Below are 22531 nucleotides of genomic sequence, written 5' to 3'. Positions count from 1 at the left end.
TCCGCTTGTGAGAGTTTGACTCTTGCGGATCTGCGGGGTCGTGTGGCGTTTCTCCGGGAACGCCGCCCTCCGTTGCTGATCGCCCCTAAGAAGGCGGCTGTGAAGCTACGGAGAGACGACCTCCGCCTCACGGTGCTGAATCGGCAAGCTGGTTCGTCCAGCGGCTCTCAGCCACCGGATCCGCAACCATCTGAGGTTCCGATGGAGACGGAGAGCACGCGTTCTGCGTCGGTTTCTACCTGTCGGGCCTCTCAACGATTCAATATCTGTCGTAACATCAGAGGGGGGGCCGTCATTTTTGGACGTTGATCCGGATCCTCTCCCTCTTTCGGAAAGGCTAAGGCTCTGAAGGACCTGCACGAGGGAGGTCATGATTCGGCGGTCTTTAAAGACCTGCGTGCGGCTACAGATGTTGCGCTACGTGTGACCAAGACTACCGCACAAGCCGTCGATTGTACTATGTCCACCTTGGTGGTCCAGGAGCGCCACCTCTGGCTGTGCATTGTGGACATGCGGGATGCCGATAAAACCCGGCTTTTAAATGCGCCGGTGTCCCAGGCCGGCCTGTTCGGCGAGGCGGTGGAGGACTTCGCACAACAGGTCTCTGCCACCCAGAAGCAGACTGAGGCTCTTGCCAACATTATGCCGCGTCGGAAGAAACAAAAACCTGCCCGGTTGACGTCGGCACCTCAGTCTGCCCCTCGCCGAGGGCGTCCTGCAGCGGCGGCCGCCTCCGTTCCTCATCAGGGCCGTCCTAGGAAGCGAGGAACCAGCCGTCAGCAGCCCGCCCCGCCCGCTAAGCCTGGTGGAAAACATAAATCTAAGCAGCCCTGAGACGGGCGACCTGGAGGTGGAGGGGATTGCTCTTCGGGAGATGGTGAACGCATCACTCCCCCCCAGAGGAGGACTGGGTGGGGAATCTTTGGTTTTCGTTAATTTCCGTTCCCACAATACCACAAAAAGAGCGAATTCCTCTTCCTCCTCCAGGTCTTCAGAGGCAGTCGGGTGTGACGGATGGGCTCATAACCCTACGTCCTCCCTCTCCTCTCTCGCCAGCGGATGTGTCGAGCGCACCGAGACATCTTCATCAGAGTCTTCCCCGCGCAGCCATCCATCAGCGGAGTCAGGTGAGTGCTCATTCACACAATACACATGTCAACGCAGCCCAAGAGAGCGCGTCATCGAGCACCGCTGTTCCGCTCGCCGCGGGTACTACGATTGAGCTGTTAATTCCTGGAATTCCTGGAATCTGGAAGCTTGGCAGCAACTTCCCAGTCCCTCGTGCTGGCTTTTACGCACGATCCGTCTCGGCTATGCGATACAATTCCCCCGGCGACCTCCCAAATTTACAAGCATTTGTTTCACTATAGTTAAACCCGCCGCTGCGCACGTACTACGTGCAGAGATTGTTGTCTTATTGGCGAAATACGCGATCGAGCCGGTTCCTCCAGCCGAGATGAGGTCAGGCTTTTACAGCCCTTTATCGTACCCAAGAAAAGCGGCGGGTTGCGACCGATCCTGGATCTGCGCGTTCTGAATCAAGCACTTCACAAGATGTCGTTCAAAATGCTTACGCAGAAAAGCATATTTCAATGCATTCACCCTCAGGATTGGTTTGCAGCCATCGACCTGAAGGACGCGTACCCAGCAAACATGAAACGTCTGGGAGATGTCCAGATCATGTCTGTATAACGTCTGTTAGTTCAGACCCACTTTTAAACGGCTGCTGGATGGGTAATAGAAGGTCATTGTCTGGATGTCAACCTTGCACCCTTCTTGGATGTCTGTGGACATGCAAAACAGGGTCAGTATCTGGATGTCATACTTGCACCCTTCCTGGATGTCTGTGGACGTGCCAGAAAGGTTGGGTGTATGATTGTCTGTTTGGTTCACACTGTGGGCGTCTGTGGATGTGCAGTACAGGTTCAGCGTATGAACGTCAGACTACGACCCCTTATGGATGTCTGTGGACGTGCAAAACAGGGTCATTGTCTGGACGTCACTCTTGCACCCTTCTTGGATGTCTGTGAACATACCAAAAAGGTTCAGTGTAAACGTCAGACTATGGCCCCTTATGGATGTCTGTGGACGTGCAAAACAGGGTCAGTGTCTGGACGTCACTCTTGCACCCTTCTTGGATGTCTGTGAACGTGCCAAAAAAGTTCAATGTATAAACGTCAGACTATGACCCCTTATGGATGTCTGTGGACGTGCAAACCCACATGGAAAGAACCTATATGAGGGTATATGCACATATATGAAACCTGCAGCTTATATGCACATACAGTATATGCTGCATATAGGCAGAATTGCATATATGTGCATATACGGGCCATATTGGTCTCATGTATTGCTTATAAATATCCACATATAAGCCCTATTCATACAAGATATGTCTTCTATATTGCTCATGGCAGGATGTGTTCATTTTGTAGCTAATACCTCACATTGGCATCTGTCATACATGATGCCTAGCTCATATTTTATATTATCAAGGCAATAACTAGAAACTAACTAAAAAAATATGTAAGAACCTATGTATGAGCAAACACGTGAAATTGGTATCACATAATTGGCATGTTATGGAATTTAACAATGGCAATTAGAGAAGATGAAAAGCTATGATGTCTACACGTTTTAAAATTAATGAAAACGTGGACTGGGAGTCGTGCCAGTCAAAGTACGCCGACATACTAGCATTGTTCTTACAGCAGTACCCTTCTGAGACGTCACAACAGTTTCCTCATCGTAAAGAGGATATAACCAGGACCATCATCACCAACAAACTTAAGGCGATACGGGTCAAATACCGGCAAGCGGTGGATTCCGACCTCGGAAGATAATGCGCATGGTATTAAAAACCCGTCGTGCAATTTCGTACTTAAGAGCATGAATCCTACCTTTCATAGAAATGAAACACTCGCTTCGCGTCAGTGGAAAGTGGTCGCTTAAATATGACCAGGGGTTTCTTTCATAAGATTTGAACTGAGGCGGGTCTGCATTATCGCGCGCCTGTCTCGTCCGTCTCCATGGTTCTTTTTGCGCGTTCCCCCCGGGCCCCGCCCATTTACATCCGTTGCGCGTCTTTATCACCTTGCTTTTTAAAATATTTTTTTACTCAGTAACGGATATGATTTAAAATGTAGCGAAGTACAATACTTTAAATAAAACATACTTAAGTAAAAGAACAGATTTTAAAAACTACTCAAAAAAGTAAAAATACACAAAAAACTACTCAATTACAGTAACGTGAGTAAATGTAATTCGTTACTTTCCACCTCTGCTTCTAACTTTATCTCTAAATGGTACAATTGAATGAATGGGGCTTAGCTAAATGCTATCGAAGCGTTGCAGCGCGCCCCAACGCTTACGTGCACGCACACAGATGATAGAGGGATGTATCAACAGTTCTTAGTTAAGGTAATAACATATTTTAATATTGAAAATGAGTAGACTATTCCTTAAAAGGGATAACAATGAAAATTCTGTCATCATTTACTCACTCTCATCTTGTTACAAACCCATATACATTTCTTTGTTCTGATGAACACAAAGGAATATATTTTGATAAATGTTTGTAACCAAACCGTTCGTTGACCCCATTGACTTCCATAGTAGGAAAAAAGAATACTATGGAAGTCAATGGGGTCCACAAACGGTTTGTTTACAAACATTTCTTAAAATATCTTCATTTATGTTCATCAGAACAAAGAAATGTATACAGATTTGTAACAACATGAGAGTGATTACATTACAAGTAAATGATGACAGAATTTTTATTTAAGTACTTTAGATACTGCCGGGTATTGATGATCTAAAACTGCAGTACTACACATTAGAAATACTCAAAACATAAGTTACACAAATCTGTACATAAGTATGTAATTAGCTTTATTCCACCAATGGTGTGGTGTGTAACATTTTGGCCTATGGCGTTGAAACTTTCTTATGTCAGTTTGAAATAATTATTGTAATCTACTCTTTTTTTTTTCAGGAAAAACTCAAAGGACACAAACAGGACAGACTTAAAAGAAAACAGTTGCTGCATGCAGCCGAGGAAGACATCCAGATGAAAAAAAGAATTCTGGACATGATGGAGACATCAGAAAAGCAAGCATCTGAAAATTTCAGAAAATTGTCTACCAGTCTTGACAGTCTGACAAGCTCAATTGCAGATGGGTTTTCACTGCTCAGACAAGTTATAATGCAACCCCCACAACCATGCAACATGTCAACATTTTTGCTTTTTCAAAAACCACGCATAAACATTTTTCTCTCAAAAATACAAACATGTACATACATGTTGATTATATGATATTGTAGCCCAGTTTGTGATGAACACAGTGTTATGAGACTTTTGCCATTAATATGTTTTTAAGCAACTGAAAAAAGCACAAATGTCAGTGCATGTCAAAACTTCCCCAGGGCCCTAAAAACCCCTTAGACCCCAGAGGGTTAAACGTTTTTCACGTGTTCACGATTACACTTTATAGACCCTTAGCAGGTTTGACTGGCATGTAACACACCCTCATGTACTAGGCAGAGAAGTGGCCAACAGATAGAACTCCCTTTTATGGATCAAGAAATTCAGTAAGAACTCTCCTGACCCCCATTTGCATACTCCTTCATCAGGTAGGGAAGCAAAGGATATGCTGGGTCCCCAAGAAGAAACACTGGAATAGGCTCCTCATGTTCTAATATTTGTTTTTTTGAGAAGGGGATCGTGCCATTTTTCAAATGTGTGTTCAGCATCGAATTTGCAAACATACGTGTGTCATGGACACTACCTGGCCATTTGACAATGACATCTATAAATGAATATTTGTAGTCACACGTGGCTTGTATATTAAGAGAAAACCTCCCCTTTCTGTTCAAGTAATCCATAGCATTTGTAGATGGCTGTTTTATTTCGACATGGGTCCCATCCACGGCACCAATGCACTGAGGAATGCCATGGGCTCGGTGAAACCCCTCTACAAGTTCCTTTACTTTGGACTCAGTGACAGGTAACTGTATATACACAGGGCCCAAGTGGACAGTAATTGCTTCACATACATGCCTTACTATTTTCGACACAGGGCCCAAGTGGACAGTAATTGCTTCACATACATGCCTTACTATTTTCGACACCACCTGTCTTGATAATCCAAAGGCGTTTGCCGTCTTCCGTAATCTCCCCTTGTCTGCTAAATAGTACAGTGTGCAGGCAACTTTTTTGACAACTCTGACAGGCGATCTCATTACAGTTGTCTGCCCTTCAATGTGCGGGCGAAGCAACTCACTCAAAGCCAACAGCGATGTCCTCGACAAACGAAAATTCTCTCTCCATTCTTCAGCAACAACCACTTCGTTCTCAAAACTGTCCCACCAACTAGAGGTTCGACCGGGTCTCGTCCAAAACCGGCGACGGTGGCGGCGTGGTCTGTGTCGCGGGAGTTTTGTCGTTAGCAGTGCCCTACGTAGAATTGCATTCTGACGCCTCTGTTCCGCAATACAGTGATATAACTGAGCATGTATCTGCATGCATGTTACAAGCCCTGTTAGCACAGTTATTATTAGGAAGATTTGGGCTACGTCCGCCATTGCACAGAAATGTCAACAGAGCAGGTAGCGGCGCACAATCTGACGTCAACACAGCGGATAACGGTGCACACCCTGACGTCGCGAGGCAAAACCCCCGGTTTTACTCTCTACACGACACCAATGTAACCGGGGTTTCTTAAAAAGCTCACCCTGGCCGGGGTTTTCAAATATGCTCGGTTTCAGTGCCCTGATACTGCGGTTTCGTGTGGACGAGCGGCTGAACCGTGTGAAAAAACTCATTATAAAAATACCGTGTCCGTGTGGACTAGGCCTTACATTGTCCCTCAAAAACATACCCCTTGTCCCCCCTTGGGCTTATTAGCAGGTAGTCACCCTAATTACTTATAACGCTGTTATTCCCATCACTGTTATATGGTATTTTGAGCTAAAACTTCACATATGTGCTCTGGGGACACCAAAGATTTATTTGACATCTTAAAAAAGTATTGTGCAATAGCCCCTTTAAGACATGAAGTTCCTCAGTCATTCAGACAAACAAACTTCAGAGAGAAGACACTCCAAATTCACTCATAGGTTCAGTCCAAAGACGCCAATGGTTGGTGAAATGTTTATTTACTTTGTAGTGTACTGTTTTATTCCATTGAAAAGGCTTAAGTAGTTAATTTATTATAAAATTCATGTAAAATGTTTCATTAAAAGGTTTAATTAAAATTCCCTGGTGAAAAAATAGTATGCTAAATATATTTAATTTTGATATACTTAAGTATACTTGCAGTCACACTAATGACCAGTATACTTAAAGTGTGCTATTGATTAGTTTATTTAAAGAGTGCTATTTTGGAACAATTAATTTTGTACTTAATATATTTTAGTTGTATATAAATTGTAACAAAGTACAACTTTAAGTGTATTTAGTGTACTTTTGTGTGCTAAAGTGGAACAACTTTAAGTGTATTTAGTACAATTTAAGTACATGACTGTTTTTGTGCTGTATTCATGCTTGATAAGTGGATTTAGAGTGTGTTTTATTTATGTTAGGAGTACATTACAAATGTATTATGAGTGTCTTGCAAACATACAATCAGTATACCTTAAATAGACTGTTTGCATACATTCTATATATTTTTGGCCAATCCAAAATTCTAAAAACTGCCCTGGTGAAAATGAATATGCCAAGTACATTACATTTTGTATACTTTTACATACCTGCAGCTAGATTAGTAATGAGTATACTTCAAGTGCGTTAATAATTAGTTAACTTAAAGAGTGCTATTTTGGGAATAGATTACTTGCTGGTACCATAACCAAAATAATTTTTTCCAAATAAATAAAAGCTGATTAAAACAGTCAAAAACAATTCATTTTAAATATATTTAAAATATAGTTTTATTCACAGCATTCAAAGTGTACAGTATTTGCCTAAAAATTGAACAATTACTCATTGAAGAATGTCAAGATGATTAAGTTTACAACGTCTTTCTCTCCCAAATTAACTTTAGTCTGGCAGGTTTTGGTTCAGCCTTAGGAAATCTGAAAAAGATAGACAATAAGCTCAATTAAAAAGTGTTTAATATTAAAACATTAAATTTATTTAAGACTTAGGGTGGGTTGCACCAACAAGGATTAAATTAAGCAGAGTTTAGAGCTAATCTAGGGTTTGTTGATCTCAGTTTAATTTTAATTCGAGTTGTGTTGCACCATTTAAATTTAAACACAGATTAACAAATCTTAGATTAAAACTTTAAACTGTATTAAACCCTTCATCTGCGATTTATTTTGTCCGCCATGTTGAATTTTCCGGTGTAATTAAACAGCAACAATGTTGACGTTGTCATTCAAAAAGGAAATAAAAAGTTTATGCAGGCAAAGGTAATGTAATTTTTCATTATTTTGATTTTAAATCACCTACAAACGCCTGTAGGCTAATCTAAAGGTCTGATTCAAATAAAAACATTTGACAATCTTTTAAAACAACTGTATTGATTAACAGATCAGGAAATATTGTGACAGGAAATATCGCAAAGCTCAGATATTGTGATATAATGAAAAAGATGTGTCGACGCATTTGTCATGAAGCGCCACCATGTGTCCGTTCATTCACTGTCGTTCGCCTGACTGGAGCGCGCGTGACAGAGGAGAAGCACATACGAGCATCGGTAGCTGTCACTGGTGCTGTTAATAATCTTTTTGAGCCGCCAAACTTAATTTGTTGAGACGTTATAATAAACGCATCTTTGAATAGCGCCAGCACGCTCGCGGTATGTGTTTCTAATCATTCAACCAGACATTTAATTGTAAAAAAAACATATTTAAACCTCCTCATATGCAAGTTTAAAGTTAATCCCTCACTGAGATTTAAAACAGAGTTTAAAGTAATGGACCAACAAGGATTAAAGATAATCTAGATTTACTGTAAGATTTAAATCTGAATCAAAATGACAGTTTAAATTTAAACCTGTTTATTTTTAAACAGGTTTAAAGTTTGGTGCAACGGAATTATTAAATAAGCTTTGATTTAAACCAGATTTAGGCTTAATCCTTGTTGGTGCAACCCACCCACTGTATTAAATCTATAGTTTACTGGCAGAGATTGTATAGCAGATATATTTTTACCTAAACTAGAGCTTGACTAAAATGTCATCATATATATTAAGGGGCGGTTTTCCAGACAGGGATTAGACTAGTCCTAGACTAAAATAAATGTAAGAGCATCCAAACTGAAAACAGCTTGCACATATCTTAAAATACATCAGTGCCCTTTGTTTTACATCGTAATGCACATAAGTAATGTTTTTAGTAAGGCATGTTTGTTAAAACTATCCTAATTAAACTAAGGTCTAGTCCTGGATAAAGCTAATCCCTGTCCAGGAAACCACCCCTAAGAGTTTTCATTATAATGACTTGCCTATATGGACTGCAAAATCCTCCATACATAAAATACTTCAGCTCCTAAAGAAAGATTTTATTGTATTAAATTTAAATGTAAAACTTGTCAGAAAGAAAATGCAACAAGCAGACAATTGGGTGGTTTCCTGTAAAGGGATTATCTTAAAACCGGACTAGGCCTTAGTTTAATTAAGAAATATAACTAGTTTCAAAAAACATGCCTTAATAAAAACATTACCTGTGTGCATTTTGAGGCAAAACAAAGGACACTGGTGTATTTTAAGATATGTCAGTGCAGGTTGTTTTCGGTTTGGACAGCTCTTGCATTTGTTTTGGTCTAGGACTGGTCTGATCCCTGTCCGGGAAACCGCCTCAATATGTATATAACGTTATCTAAACTGAAGCTTGATTTACTACAACGAATGAATTATTATATCTTAAGAGTTTAAAATGACTTACCATTAGCTGCAAAGTCCTCCCTACAAATGTCTTTGAAAAACTTTAGCTTCTGAGGAAAGAATGCAGCATCATTAATACTAATTAAGTTAGGTAAAAGCCTTACAACCTCCAAACAGTCAATAAATGGTTAACTTTCACGCTACATTAAAAAAAACAGATTTTCTGACGCTACCTTTATTCATTAACATATACATACACACCAATACATATATTTAACAAAACAATCGGGTGTACTAATTCGATTTAACAGACTAACAGTGCTATCTTTCAAACCTTTAACATTAGCTATAAGCTAAGCTAAGCTACACAGCAGCTTATCACTAATAGCGAGTTAGACACCGCGTTATTGACAACATTTCGCATTCGAAATATGATAGTCTACTGATAAACTTCAGAATAGTCAAACGATAATCAAATATATTAATTTTAAGATATTTTAACGTACCTTGGGACTGAATCCGTCTGTCTTGAACGACTGTTAAAAATCAAAATACGTGCGTCGTGACGTCATCCCACACGTCAGATGTATTATTCAAATCTCAAAATTCACTTTTCTCTGAAATGCATTTACGAAAACTGTTTAAGTTAATTAATGTGTACAGCTAAAAGCGGTATGCAATTGACTCAAAAACTACAAAAAAACAAACACTCATATTCCCCTTACGAAAATGAATGTTTTTTTTTTGTGGTAAAAGTTTAGTAAACATGGTTTTTTTTGGTGTATTGATTATTATTAGCAAAACCATGGTTATTTTGTGGTAAAACACAGTTCATTGGTTTATCCAATGCTTGACTATAGTGAAGTTAAAGTGTACCTTATTACATCTACAATATAAAATGTAACAGAACATACTGCTCTCTCGTAATTTTAAGCCCACGTTATTTCTCCATAAAATAATATACATTTGTACACCCCATATACTTTCAAAATGTGCTTAAAATATACTGTTTCTAAAGAATACTAAATAATGTATTTTAGAAATATACTGTCAGTGCATTATTATAATGATAACTTTAAGCATACCGATAAAGTATACCTAAAATACATTTTAAAATAAGTTTAAATTTAGTATACTTTAAAAATTGCACAAAACTTAAAGTTAAAGTATATTTTTCTAAAGTATACTTTTAGAAAATATACTAAAGTATAATTATTTTGAAGTATGTTAAAAGTTTAATTGTAAAAAATATGCGCAAATATGTTGTAAGCATACTTTAAATATGTTTAAAGAAAGTACATTCCTTTGTAAGTATATTTGTAATGTACTATTGCAAAGTTAAATATACTTGAAATACAATAAAGTATATTTGTTTTTCACCAGGGTTTGTAACTTTTGTTCTCTGTTTAAAGGTTTACAACCTAATTCACTGACTAATTCACTGAACAAATTAATCAACTGACAAAGCCAAAAGAAAAACAAAAGTGATTAAGTTGTCCTTGTGTCCTTTGGCAATTGAACAAGAGAGAATTTGACAATAACATGCAAAGTATGTTATACCAATTACACATGTTCCCTCATACATAAGTTCTTAGATATTTTTAGTTAGTTCTTAGCTATTGCCTTGATAATAGAAAATATGAGCTGGGCATCATGTATGACAGTTGCCAAACTGAAATATGAGCTACAAAATGACCAGATCCTGCCATGAGCTATATAGGAGACATATCTTGTAAGTATAGGGCTTATATGTGGATAAATATAAGCAATTCAGGAGACCTATATGGCCTGTACAGTATATGCAAATATATGAGCCTCAATTTTGCCTATATGTGACATATATACGCATATATGCAGCACATAGATGGGTTGCTCGGCGCAGTCATCACTGCTTGCGCACGCAACCGAGAGGTAGAAAGAAGAGACGTGCCTTGTGTTGTAGGCTAGTAGCGGTGTCTGTAAGTCAAAATGCCAAGGAGTTTTTGCATGGATAAGGTTTTCCCTTTGGGTTCATCTGTTCCCCAGTTCCTCACAGGTTCTTTCCATGTACACAACTGCCAGTTAGGAGAATGGAAACAGCGGTGCAGAACAAAGTCTAAAATATTTTTTTAAAGGAAGCTGGTTAAAGTAATGCATGTTTATGCAAAACACAAAATTCAGATGGGAGCCGGAAGTTAAAACTAAAATGGTAGAGATAGAGGAAAGTCCACGCTGTACTGAACTGAAGACACTATTATTAGAGAATTACACAGTATAAATAAAAAAATCACAACATACTTTATGTTGGATGTGATCTTTATGCAATGAAAAGGAGTGATTTTTTTTAGATAAGCAATTACCTTGTGCTCCATCCTTCTACTCCAGAAAACAAATGAATGCATACAAAGTATGGAGGCATACAAAGTTTTTGTTAGTAAATGGGTCAACAATGCCATAGAAGAACCATTTTTGGATAAATAATTCCATATAAACCCATCTGAAAAACCTTTCTGTATCACAAAATGTTGTTTACGTTCTTCAGATTATAAAAATGTCTTTTTAGAAATATATAATTTTTTTATAGAAATGGTTCTTTTAAGAAGCTTTGACTGAATGGTTCTTTGAGGAGTAATGTGGTTTCCATTGGCATCCCTGTAAGGAACCTTTATTTTTAAGAGTATAACAAGGTGCTGCACAATGATTACTGTTTGTTTTTTGTCCGGGTACTTTGCGTTATTAGGTTAACCACTCTCAAAGTTCTGCTGAAACACACTACTAACGGACATGGATCATTGCGAAACAAGACAGAGAAGTCATTGCAGCTCATTGCGATTGCATGGCAAGGTAAGTTGAAGTAAGCTACTTTTTCATGCGTTTTCCAGTCAATTTCTTGTATTTTCCCCCCTATAAACAGCAACTTTTGATACATGATAAAAGCTCCTTGTCTGAGCAACTATCAACTATGGAAAACACGGGCATTTTGAGTGCTTCCTATGTGCAAAAAGTCACTTCCTGCCCTCCATCTGCATCTCAGTGCAATGCAGTGATGTGACATCATGTGAAAACATGCTGTTTAGCCGAATGCTAAATTTAAATGTTAACTAGATTGTAGGGGTGTAACTACATGGCTTTCGGCACGGTGCACATGTGCACCGAATGGCCGAATGTAATCTTTTGTGTAGGGAACATAGGTCAATTTTCGTGTTTCCACACGAATGTATGAAGTGGCGGAAGTCTCCGCGTTCACCGCAAGTCTTTCGTCAAACAAATAACATAAAGCACTCTATGCACGGCAGCGCTTGACGTGTTTCCGGTGATATCTCAGGATGCTGGACTACTTCCGCCAGTCATAGAGTGCTATGATATTAAGGACCGTTGGTTGGCCAAACAGCCAAAATAACACAGCAAATTTTGTTGATGCTTGTTTACTTTACATAGAAATAACTTATAGTCCACACCTAATACCATAATGACATTTAAACTTATGAAAGAATATTTTTAAAGATAGGAGGACCGAACTTCTAGCCACCACTGCTGTGCCATAGTGTTTACAGCGACTCACTGGAAAGCATGCCAACTTCTACACTGCTACCCTATATCTGCATTACAACTACTTTTAGATAAAAATTGCACTGATAACAGTGCTATTCATCTGTTGTTGATATACAAATTTGGTATGATTGTTATTATCAGTACTAGCGAAGATAACATCTTTGGTAAAAATAGCACGATGTACGCTCTGCTAGTACAGGCTAGTTGAACATATCTTAATGATTATACAGAGAAGACGACACATAAAACTTGTAACCTTTCTCGAGTTTGCACATCTGGACAATTCCTCACAAATCACAGGTTGTAAATTTTGGTAAATTCAGCAAACAACTGAGTAGCGATTCTGCCGTCAATCCCCTTTAAATATCCCGTACTAGAAACTTAAGAGCAGCCTTGAATCAAACGCGGAAGTTAAGCGTGCATAGAGTCCATTCGGCCTGCAGAAAGATTTTTTTTAACTTAGTTGTATATTCGTTTGATTATTGATGTAAACGCGCTGTTTTGTTCTTTCAAAAGTGCGTGAGAGGTTGCGCGTCTTTCGTTGCAACGCAATCATGAGACGCGCTTTCTGTGACAACGAGAATAAGGAACGCGTGATCAGATTTTTTCATCTGCACCTCACGTCAATCATATCATTGTCACAAGGTGATCAGTTTATCTGGTTGGGACAGAGAAAAGCTGTAACCTTACTCCGCTGCGGAGGTGTTCCATTGGAGGGGTTCCACAGCTTACATTGGCGACATAAGCAAAGATTAGGAGAAACGTGCAAAAGATAAAAGAAGGCTATGTATGCAACTCACTAATCTCAATATGTGTGTATAATAAGTATATCATCATGTTGCTGGCTATACAGTTACACATAGAGCAGTAATATTATTTTTATACAGAGATGGTACATAACCAATTCAATACTGTGACTTAAAAAAAATCAAAACTGAAACATTTTTTGGTGGCAAAAATGTAGGCTAATAGTTCATGAATGTATTCAGGAATTGAATTTGTTAGTTTAGTAAAAGGTTTTAGTACAAAAAGTTTAAGAGAAGGTTAAGAAAAGATTTACCTACTGTCAGGGACGGATTAGCAATCTGTGCGTTCTGGAAAAGTCCAGAACGGCCGCTCAACGGGGGCTGTCGGCAAAAAAAATCTAAAAACGCAATATGAACAGCCAACAGCAGGGGCACTAATACGATCACTTATGCTGCTACGTGTAAAAAAGTAAGAAGAAGAGCCGGCCTACTAGCCGTGATTGGTCCATGGATTCCCGGAATTTGCGAGCCTGAGCATCCACAGCCTGGTCATGATGAGGGACAGACAAAGTTCACTTCACATCAGCAAAAGGTCCTGTAAGTGCCAGTAGTACCAGGACACGTGACATTATAATATAATATACACAATATAAAAATAAAACTTGTGTGAAAATTAACGTAATGCGCAACTACTGTCAGAGAGAGACGTAATGTGAGTGTGTGTGTTTGTGTGAGGAGAGAGAGGCACGGGCCCGATTGAACAGTAGAAACTTAAAAACAATACATACTCCGTCATTTTGTTCATATGAGACATCATTCAAACTGCAAAATGTTTGCTTATATTTGTGTACAGTCGCAATAAAACAAAACATTGTGCCTTTGTCAAATTTTAAACTCTTGTCAAACTGTAACCTACAACTGTCAAAATAACACACACACACACACACACACACACATACACACCAAAGCAAAACAAAATATTTATCCAACCCCATTTTAAAACAAACTTCGTTGTATATGAGAGGTGTTGTGAGCTCACATTTTCTGCTACAAAGAAGACTAAGGTATTGAATTAAACGGGAAAATATCAGGTATGCATTCTGCACTACAAAGGCAAAATACCTTAACTCACTAGAGTGTATAACTGAGAAAAATTACTTTAAAGTTTAGAGTTTTCTTTGACTTTAGTTGTCAGTTATTTTCTTGATTTTTATTTTCTCGAAAAAACAACAAAATTGATTCAAGATACTTATCCACATGATAAAGGAGGTCTTGAATGTCCCAAAAATATCAATAACTAATTTTTGAACAAAAACGAAGTTACTGCCTTTTGCCTTTGTAGGGCAGCATTGCTACCACTCTAAACGTACTAATATACAAGAAAGGGGCTAAATAATTGACCAAATATTAGTTTAATAAAAAAATCCTAGCTTGTACTTTCTGTCGGTCTTCAATCAGAGTCCAGTTTTTCCTTGTCTTTCATATTTGTGTTTAGTATTGTGGAATTGGCAAAGACCTGGTGGTTGTTTGTGAAAGCTTTACAGACAAAATTAATAGGGCCTAGCCATTTTCATTATGTCACAGCCCATTTACATCAAAGTGTAATATGACAAAATATTAAATAACCTTGTCTGATAGTCTGACAGTTTTGTAGCATAGTATCAGGACATCCTTGTGTCTGCTGCACACATCTAGGGGCGAATGGCCGGATGATGGGCCTATTTGGGAGAAAGTCCAGGGCTGTTTTATAGCCCCAGTCCGTCCTTGGTCAACGGCATGATTCTGCAACTGGCAGAGTTAAACAAACTGCAGTAACTGATTCATTTCAATATATTCCATTGCGTCCACTTTTGAAAAAGATCCTTGAAACACCTGGAACAATGCAAATCATCACTGACTATCAGAATACACAACGTGATGTGGGGGTATTACAAGACTTTCCTGATGGTGAGCTTTACAAACACCATCCCTTGTTTTCTAAAGTGCTTTGCATCCCACTACTTCTGTACAATGATGATTGTGAGACTGTTAACCCCTTGGGCTCCAAAACTATTGTGCACAAATTAGGACTGATTTGCTTTCAGATCAAATGTTTGCCCCCTGTGCTGTTGTCTTCTCTGTCGTCATGCTTTCTCCTAGCTGTGTATAAATCAGATGACGCTAAAACATATGGCATTGATTCTGTTTTGCAGCGTATAATTGATGATGTTATAGACTTGGAGGTAAGCGGTCTCCTTATTGACACTCCAGAATTTTGTGGTACTGTAAAGATCAGTGTGGCCCAGGTTTGTGGTGACAACTTGGCTACTCAGAAGGTTTTAATGCAAACCACTGCTGTCGCTGGTATAAAGTACACAAAGAGGATATGTGGACTCAGACTATGGAAGACCCAGAGATGCTGCGTAATTCTCAGAACTATGAAGAGGACTTGTCATTAAACAACCATTCAGAAACAGGACTCAAGCGAAAATGTGTCTTAAATGAGTTGAAATACTTCAATGTTGTGGACAATGTAGCTCCAGACATCATGCATGACATTCTTGAGGGAATTGGCCCTTTTGAAGTCAAGTTGGTCATGACATCCTTATTGGCTGAAGGATTCTTTAGTTTAGAAACACTAAACTACAGACTGACAAGTTTTGATTATGGATTTCCTGATAGTAGCAACAAACCTACGGTACTGGCACAACATGAACTTAAGAACCCCAATGGTGCAATGAAACAGACTGCAGCTCAGATGTGGTGTCTCTTAAGGTTTTTGCCCATCATAATTGGAGACAAAATTCCAGAAGGAAACAAACATTGGGAACTGTTGCTTCTTCTTTTGTCATGCATGGAATTCATTTTCTCCCCCTCCATCACACCAGAGGCCACCATGTACCTGAAACATCTAATTGAGGAACACCATACTGTGTTCTTGGAGCTTTATCCACATCTACACCTCAAACCAAAAGAGCACTTTCTTCTCCATTACCCAAGAGCCATTCGGAGGATTGGTCCATTGAAACAATTTTGGACAATGCGGTTTGAGGCAAGACATAACTTCTTCAAGCAGTTGAGCCATATAGTTTGTAATTTTAAAAACATTTGCAAAACTATGGCATTCAGGAATCAGATGATGTTGTGCTACCACTTACTGACAGGAAGTGTTTTTTTCCAAAAACACAGAGTTTGGACCCGGACATGGCTCCTTTCTTGCTGCAATACAAGGAGAATTTGTAAAGGGTCTGGAAGGACTACCCCCTTTTACTGAAGTTTCTGTACCTGATTGGGTGGTAGTAAATGGGACAGAGTACAGACCAGGCATGACCGTTTCATTGGGATGCACAGAAGATGAAACACCTCAGTTCGGATTGATTAAAGCTATTGTAGCTATTGGTGTTGATGTGAAACTTGTTGTAAATAAATGGCACATTGTGGGGTTTGACCGCCATTACTTATCATATGGAGCCCTTGCATGCTGTCAAATCATATAATGTAGAGGATGACTTGTACTACATACCTTTGCGCTACAGACGTTTTTAATTTTTGACAGTTTATCATCTAAAAACTCCCTACACAAGCTTTCCATTTTTCCTTTTTCGTACATCTTCATGTAATCCATGTTGTAGACTGAAACGTCCTATTTAGACATACACAATGCAAGCTTTATTTAAATGGTTTATTAGTGCAATGGATTTAGAACTAAAGGCCAATTCTTGGTGAGTGCAAGCTAGGAATATTTTAAACTGGTAATTTCCTCATGTGGTGTGCTGTTTAATCATTTATTCATCAGTTTTATTCATTTGTATATGTAATACAGTAACTGGAACTAACTAACCAAATGATTTCTCTTCACATGTAGACTGAGCAACCCTGTGACAACAGTGCTAATGAAACAGAGGAACCTACCGTGACCCTGACCATTTTGGAAAGTCCACCTTCGTTTGTATGCATGTATCTTTCTCTAATCTTAAAGTAAACCAACAAAAATTAATTATTGTCAATAACTGTAATTTATTGTCTTTCTCCAATAAGGATAAATTGGGCCATTCTACCGAATTGGTGCAAATTGACACTTCAAAACTTCTTGAAAAAAGTGTGTTTTTTCCTGCAAGCTTTGTAGTCATAAACATAGTAGAACATCTAAGGAACACTAATCTACTGATTGGACACTTTAGTTTCCTAGCATGTTTTTATACCGTTTCAAAATGTTTTCTCTCTCCCAAAATTTGTCACTACCGAAACACAACAACATTTGATATAAAAATTAGGTTTTAAATAGCCTATTCTAATTTTCTTTACATTAACCTTCTAAATATATTTTTTACATTTTTTTAAAGACAGTGTCATGTATATATTGATTAGAAATATTATTTTAACAAAAATATAAGAGTGGTTCATCAAATTAAATGCATTTTGAAAGCAATATTTCTCTGTAATTGCCATACATGCACTGATACAGTTTTCAAATTCAAGGATTCATTAGTTTAAATTTTTATCTAACTAAATAAAATTATGTCATCTTTTCTGATAACAAAACCTATTTTATTTTTCCAGAACATTATTTGTTTCGGTCGTGACATCAAATGTTCGGTAGTGACGACCATATTGGATTGTCCATATTTTGTGTAAAAAATAGTTATTAGTTAGTCAAAAATGGTTGGCATTATGCAGTCAAAACATACAGCACAAAGAATATCTAACGCAACACCACATAAAAGCACTTTGCACTGAAATTACGCTGAAGAGATGGCAGATAGTTCAGACCTTGAAGGGATGCAAGATGCTGTGTTGATTTTCACATTTTTTGAGAAAAAGATGACAATGTATGTCCATATAAAACTTCAGGCCCACAGTATAAACTACAGAATTTGGTGTGTGTGCACCCATGTCCATCTGTAATGTGTGCATGTTTTTCCATTACAAATTCTAACTTCTCTAAACCTCCTTAACTGATTCTCTTGTTGCTGAGTTTGACTTTTTTGAGTTTGAAATCAACTTAATTTTTTATTTGATTTGAGGTAGGTTGAATACATTTTCATATAAAAGAACTAGTGATAGACGATATATCGGCCGATTTTTGCGAGTTTTATGTGTATTGGCATTGGCTGATTTGTGGCTGCTGTGTTCACAAAGTTTTTCCGGCATTATTTACAGACAGAAATATAGTTTTTTAAGTTCAATAAATGTTACTTTTTTAAATTGAGACTTATAAAAATGACACGATGATGCCAAATGTTACAAGTAAACTGAGTGAGCAAAAGAAGTATCGGCTCAAGAAAATAGGCTCTCTCAGTCTGTCCGCTCTACTTTCATCTTTCCGTCTATGCATGTTGGTGATTCCTCTCTCTCTGTAGCTATCTCTACAAATGAACCAAAGATATTTACATTTACATTATTAGTGTGAGCCTGCCCTGTCTACACTTAACAATAACATGTCAATTTACAATGATACTGATAAGTGCTATCTGTTATGTCATTTATATAAAGCAATCAGTCAAAGTCCCGCTAAATTAGTGCAGAAAGTTTTCCTAGAGACCAGAGGAAGAATCATATAGCCTTCATTTATATCAATAATGAGTCAAGCTACTACTGTATGAATTAATTAAATTAATCTGGCCTAGTTCATTTTATCTTAGTTTGTAGTCCTAGTCAAATCACGTACAACATTACAGAAATATGACTAACAAATTATTTGTACTGAAAAAGAATATATGTGCACATGAAAGTTTCTATTTATTTATTAAAATAAAGAAATAAGTGTCATTTTGTCACTACCGAAACAATCACGTCACAACCGAAATGTCAACAAATGTTTCGGTTGTGACTGTTTCGGTAGTGACGATTTAAGCTAACTTTGATCCTACTGCTAAGATACTAATCAGTACGTAGTTAGCTAGCACAGTTCTCTACATTGAAACATGAGTAAAACCTAAATGACCAGTAGAAAAAATAAAAAAACTTAATTAATCATTGAAAACGTGTGATCGGTAGTGACATTCATAAATGTCACACACTGATTTCCAAACTTTTGATCATATTTACTTCAAAACCATGAGACTGATCTAATCACCATGTCACCACAAGAAAGAGAGGCACAGACAAAGTTTCTGGTTCAAAATGGAGGGGAGTGGCTTAAAGCATTATTGTATTATTGACCAAACTATGCAATGTTTCGGTAGTGACGTGAAAATGCGGGACAGTGTTTTTTTTACATGATTTTACATGATTTTTACTGAAAATATCCAATAAATATATTTTTGGTTTTAATTAACAAAAGTATTCAAAATGATACTTCTTAAAACAATGATAAAAAAAATTACAAAAATTATTTCATATTTTTTTTCCTATGTTGAAATTCAGACCTTGGGGTTTGGGACAACCACCGCTCAATTGAAAGCACCATATAAATGATGATATTTTATATATAAAGCCTGCCGCTACCTCAAATATTACTTTGGGTTTTGATTGGTATTTGCTTATATTTTTTAATTATCAAACATTTTCCTACATTAATGCTTTTTAAATTAGTTTTTTGGTTCCGGGACAGCAATTTGCACGAATTCGGTAGAATGGCCCATTTACGGCAAATTTTAGAGGGATGCAGAGATTGGTCTTCTATTCTTTCATCTTTAGACAAAAACCGAAACGTATGCCTGCGAGAAAAATGGCATTGCATTTTGGTGTCTTTACAGAACTGTTATCAACCACTTCCTCAGAGTTTGACTTTGCTATTGCTGGAGATTTTAACATTCACATAGATAAGCCAGAAAGGCAAGGCAAGGCAAGTTTATTTGTATAGCACATTTCATACACAGAGGTCACTCAAAGTGCTTTACATAGAAATGAGAAAACATTATATAAAAAAGAAAAAGAAAATGTAAAAATAAGATATACACGATAAGATCACAATAAAGACAAAGATACATGAGAATTTAAAATAACAATTTAAGAAAATAAATGCGATTTTAATAAAACAGTTTAAAATGTTAAAAAGAATAAAACAGGAGTAAAAGTGACTTGAGTTAAAAGTGCAGTCAGTGTGAAGCAGCACAGTGCTCATTCAGTAAATGCAGAGTTAAACAGATGTGTTTTTAATCTAGATTTAAAAGTGTTTACTGTTGAAGTACATCTGATCTCTTCTGGAAGTTGATTCCAGCTAGAGGTGGCATAATAACTAAATGCTGACGCACCTTGTTTTGAGTGAACCCTTGGTATTTCTAACTGACCGGATCCTAATGATCTGAGTAATCTGTTAGGTTTATATTCAGTTAGCATATATGTCATGTATTTGGGTCCTAAGCCATGAAGTGATTTATAAACGAGTAACAATACTTTAAAGTCTATTCTAAATGTAACAGGAAGCCAGTGTAAGGACCTGAGGATTGGAGTGATGTGCTCAGATTTTTTGGGTTTGGTCAGAATTCTGGCAGCAGCGTTCTGTATGAGCTGCAGCTGTCTAATGTTCTTTTTGGGGATCCCCGTAAGGAGTCCATTGCAGTAATCCACCCTGCTGGTGATAAAAGCATGAACAAGTTTCTCTAAGTCCTGTCTTGAGACAAAACATCTAATTCTGGCAATATTTCTGAGATGGTAGTAAGCTGATTTGCTTATCGCTTTCGCGTGACTACTGAAATTAAGGTCAGACTCTAAAATTACACTAAGATTTCTGACTTTATTTTGTGTCTTTAGACCCCTAGAGTAAAGGTATGTGTTAACTTTGAGAGTTTCATCTTTATTTCCAAATACAATGACTTCAGTTTTGTCTCTGTTTAACTGGAGGAAGTTTTGACGCATCCAACAGTTAATTTCATCAATGCATTCACATAGAGAGTCAATGGGGCTGTAGTCATTGGGTGACAGGGCTAAGTATATCTGGGTGTCATCTGCATAGCTGTGGTAAGCAATTTGGTTCTTTTTCATTATTTGACGAAGTGGGAGCATATACGAATTAAACAGAAGCGGTGCAAGAATTGAACCCTGTGGGACTCCACATGTCATGGATGTCCACTCAGATTTATGGTTACCTATGTTCACATAGTAACCTCTTCCTTGTAGGTATGTTTTAAACCATTTGAGGACCATCCCAGAGAGCCTTACCCAGTTTTCCAGTCTATGTAAGAGTATGGTGTGATCTACTGTGTCAAAGGCAGCACTAAGATCTAGTAGCACCAGCACTGATATTTTACCTGAATCAGAGTTTAAGCGAATATCATATATTATCTTTATGAGCACTGTCTCTGTGCTGCGATGCTGACGGAAACCAGATTGAAAGTTGTCCAGATAGCCATTTGAGTTTAAGAATTTGTTCAGCTGATTGAAAACAACCTTTTCAACGATCTTGCTTATAAACGGAAGATTTGAGATCTAAGTATGCTAAGTATGGTTTTGTCTAGGTTACTCTTAGGAGAGGCTTAACAACTGCTGTTTTTAATGATTCTGGAAAAGTGCCTGTGATCAGAGAGGTATTTACTATTTTTAAGAGGTCAGTTTCTAAGCAGTTAAGTACCTTTTTGAGAAAAGATGTGGGGAGCGTGTCAAGGCTGCAAGTTGATGCTTTAAGATGTTGTACTGTTTCTTCCAAGGTTTTTATATCAATTATGTCAAATTCTAAAGGATGGCTAATTTATGAGGATGTTGCAATGATATCTGACTGACCACCATACAATTTAAGGTCGTATTGATTGCCATTCTGATATTACTGCTGTTGTGTTTCTCCAGGGTGCTTTACATCTGCCAGTGATCACCCTGACCTTAACTGGAGCTATACCATCAATAGCATCTTTAACTTTTATGTTAAAGTTTTCAAGGAGAACATCAACAGAGTCTGCCGATATGTTTGGCAACATTGACATAGCATTCATAAATACCTCACTGGTGTTCTCATTTATGAAACTTTTTTTGACATAGCATCAGTGGCAAGACAGATCAATAAATCAAAGTAAATACAGAAATGGTCAGATAGCGCTTCATCCTTGATTACAGTGGATGAAATGTTTAGACCCTTGCTAATGAGCAGATCAAGAGTGTGTCCCCGATTGTGTGTAGGACCTTGCACAGGCTGGGTCAGATCAAAGGTGTTTAAAACATTTAACAGTTCAATCGCAGTATTGTTTTCTGAATTGTCTATATGAATATTAAAATCTCCAGCAATAACAAAATAATCAAATTCAGAGGAAATTGTTGATAAAAGTTCTGTGAATTCATCAGCAAATGCTGAGGTGTATTTGGGAGGTCTATAAATATTTGTAAACAGAATGTGTGGTGTACCTTTTAGAGCAATACACAAATATTCAAAAGACTTTTCATTGAAGACGCTTGCATTGAAAGGCATCTTTGAATAAAGCAGCTATTCCTCCACCCCTTCTAACAGCTCTACAGACATTTATAAAGGTAAATGTCACCAGGTGACGATTGGTGAGGGCGGAACCAAAAGTGTGGAAG

The 22531-nt window shown here is 37.9% G+C and overlaps 1 protein-coding gene and 1 long non-coding RNA gene across 2 annotated transcripts in view; one reads left to right on the top strand and one right to left on the bottom strand.

Annotated features, from left to right (window-relative positions):
• The window catches only part of LOC129432498 (scavenger receptor cysteine-rich domain-containing protein DMBT1), a 70234-nt gene that overhangs the window by 5639 nt on the left and 42064 nt on the right, over nucleotides 1–22531 (top strand). The window lies entirely within an intron of this gene.
• Nucleotides 6906–9975, bottom strand: LOC141351389 (uncharacterized). The gene is made up of 3 exons (XR_012359639.1): nucleotides 9335–9975; nucleotides 8890–8938; nucleotides 6906–7074 (listed from the first exon to the last, which is right to left on the bottom strand). It is a non-coding gene; the product is annotated as an uncharacterized lncRNA (long non-coding RNA).

The sequence above is a fragment of the Misgurnus anguillicaudatus genome, chromosome 1, assembly GCF_027580225.2.
Source record: "Misgurnus anguillicaudatus chromosome 1, ASM2758022v2, whole genome shotgun sequence".
In the NCBI taxonomy this organism is placed as follows: Eukaryota; Metazoa; Chordata; class Actinopteri; order Cypriniformes; family Cobitidae; genus Misgurnus; species Misgurnus anguillicaudatus.
The sequence above is the reverse complement of the archived record's forward strand: the minus strand, read 5'-3'. Positions and strand labels throughout refer to the sequence as shown.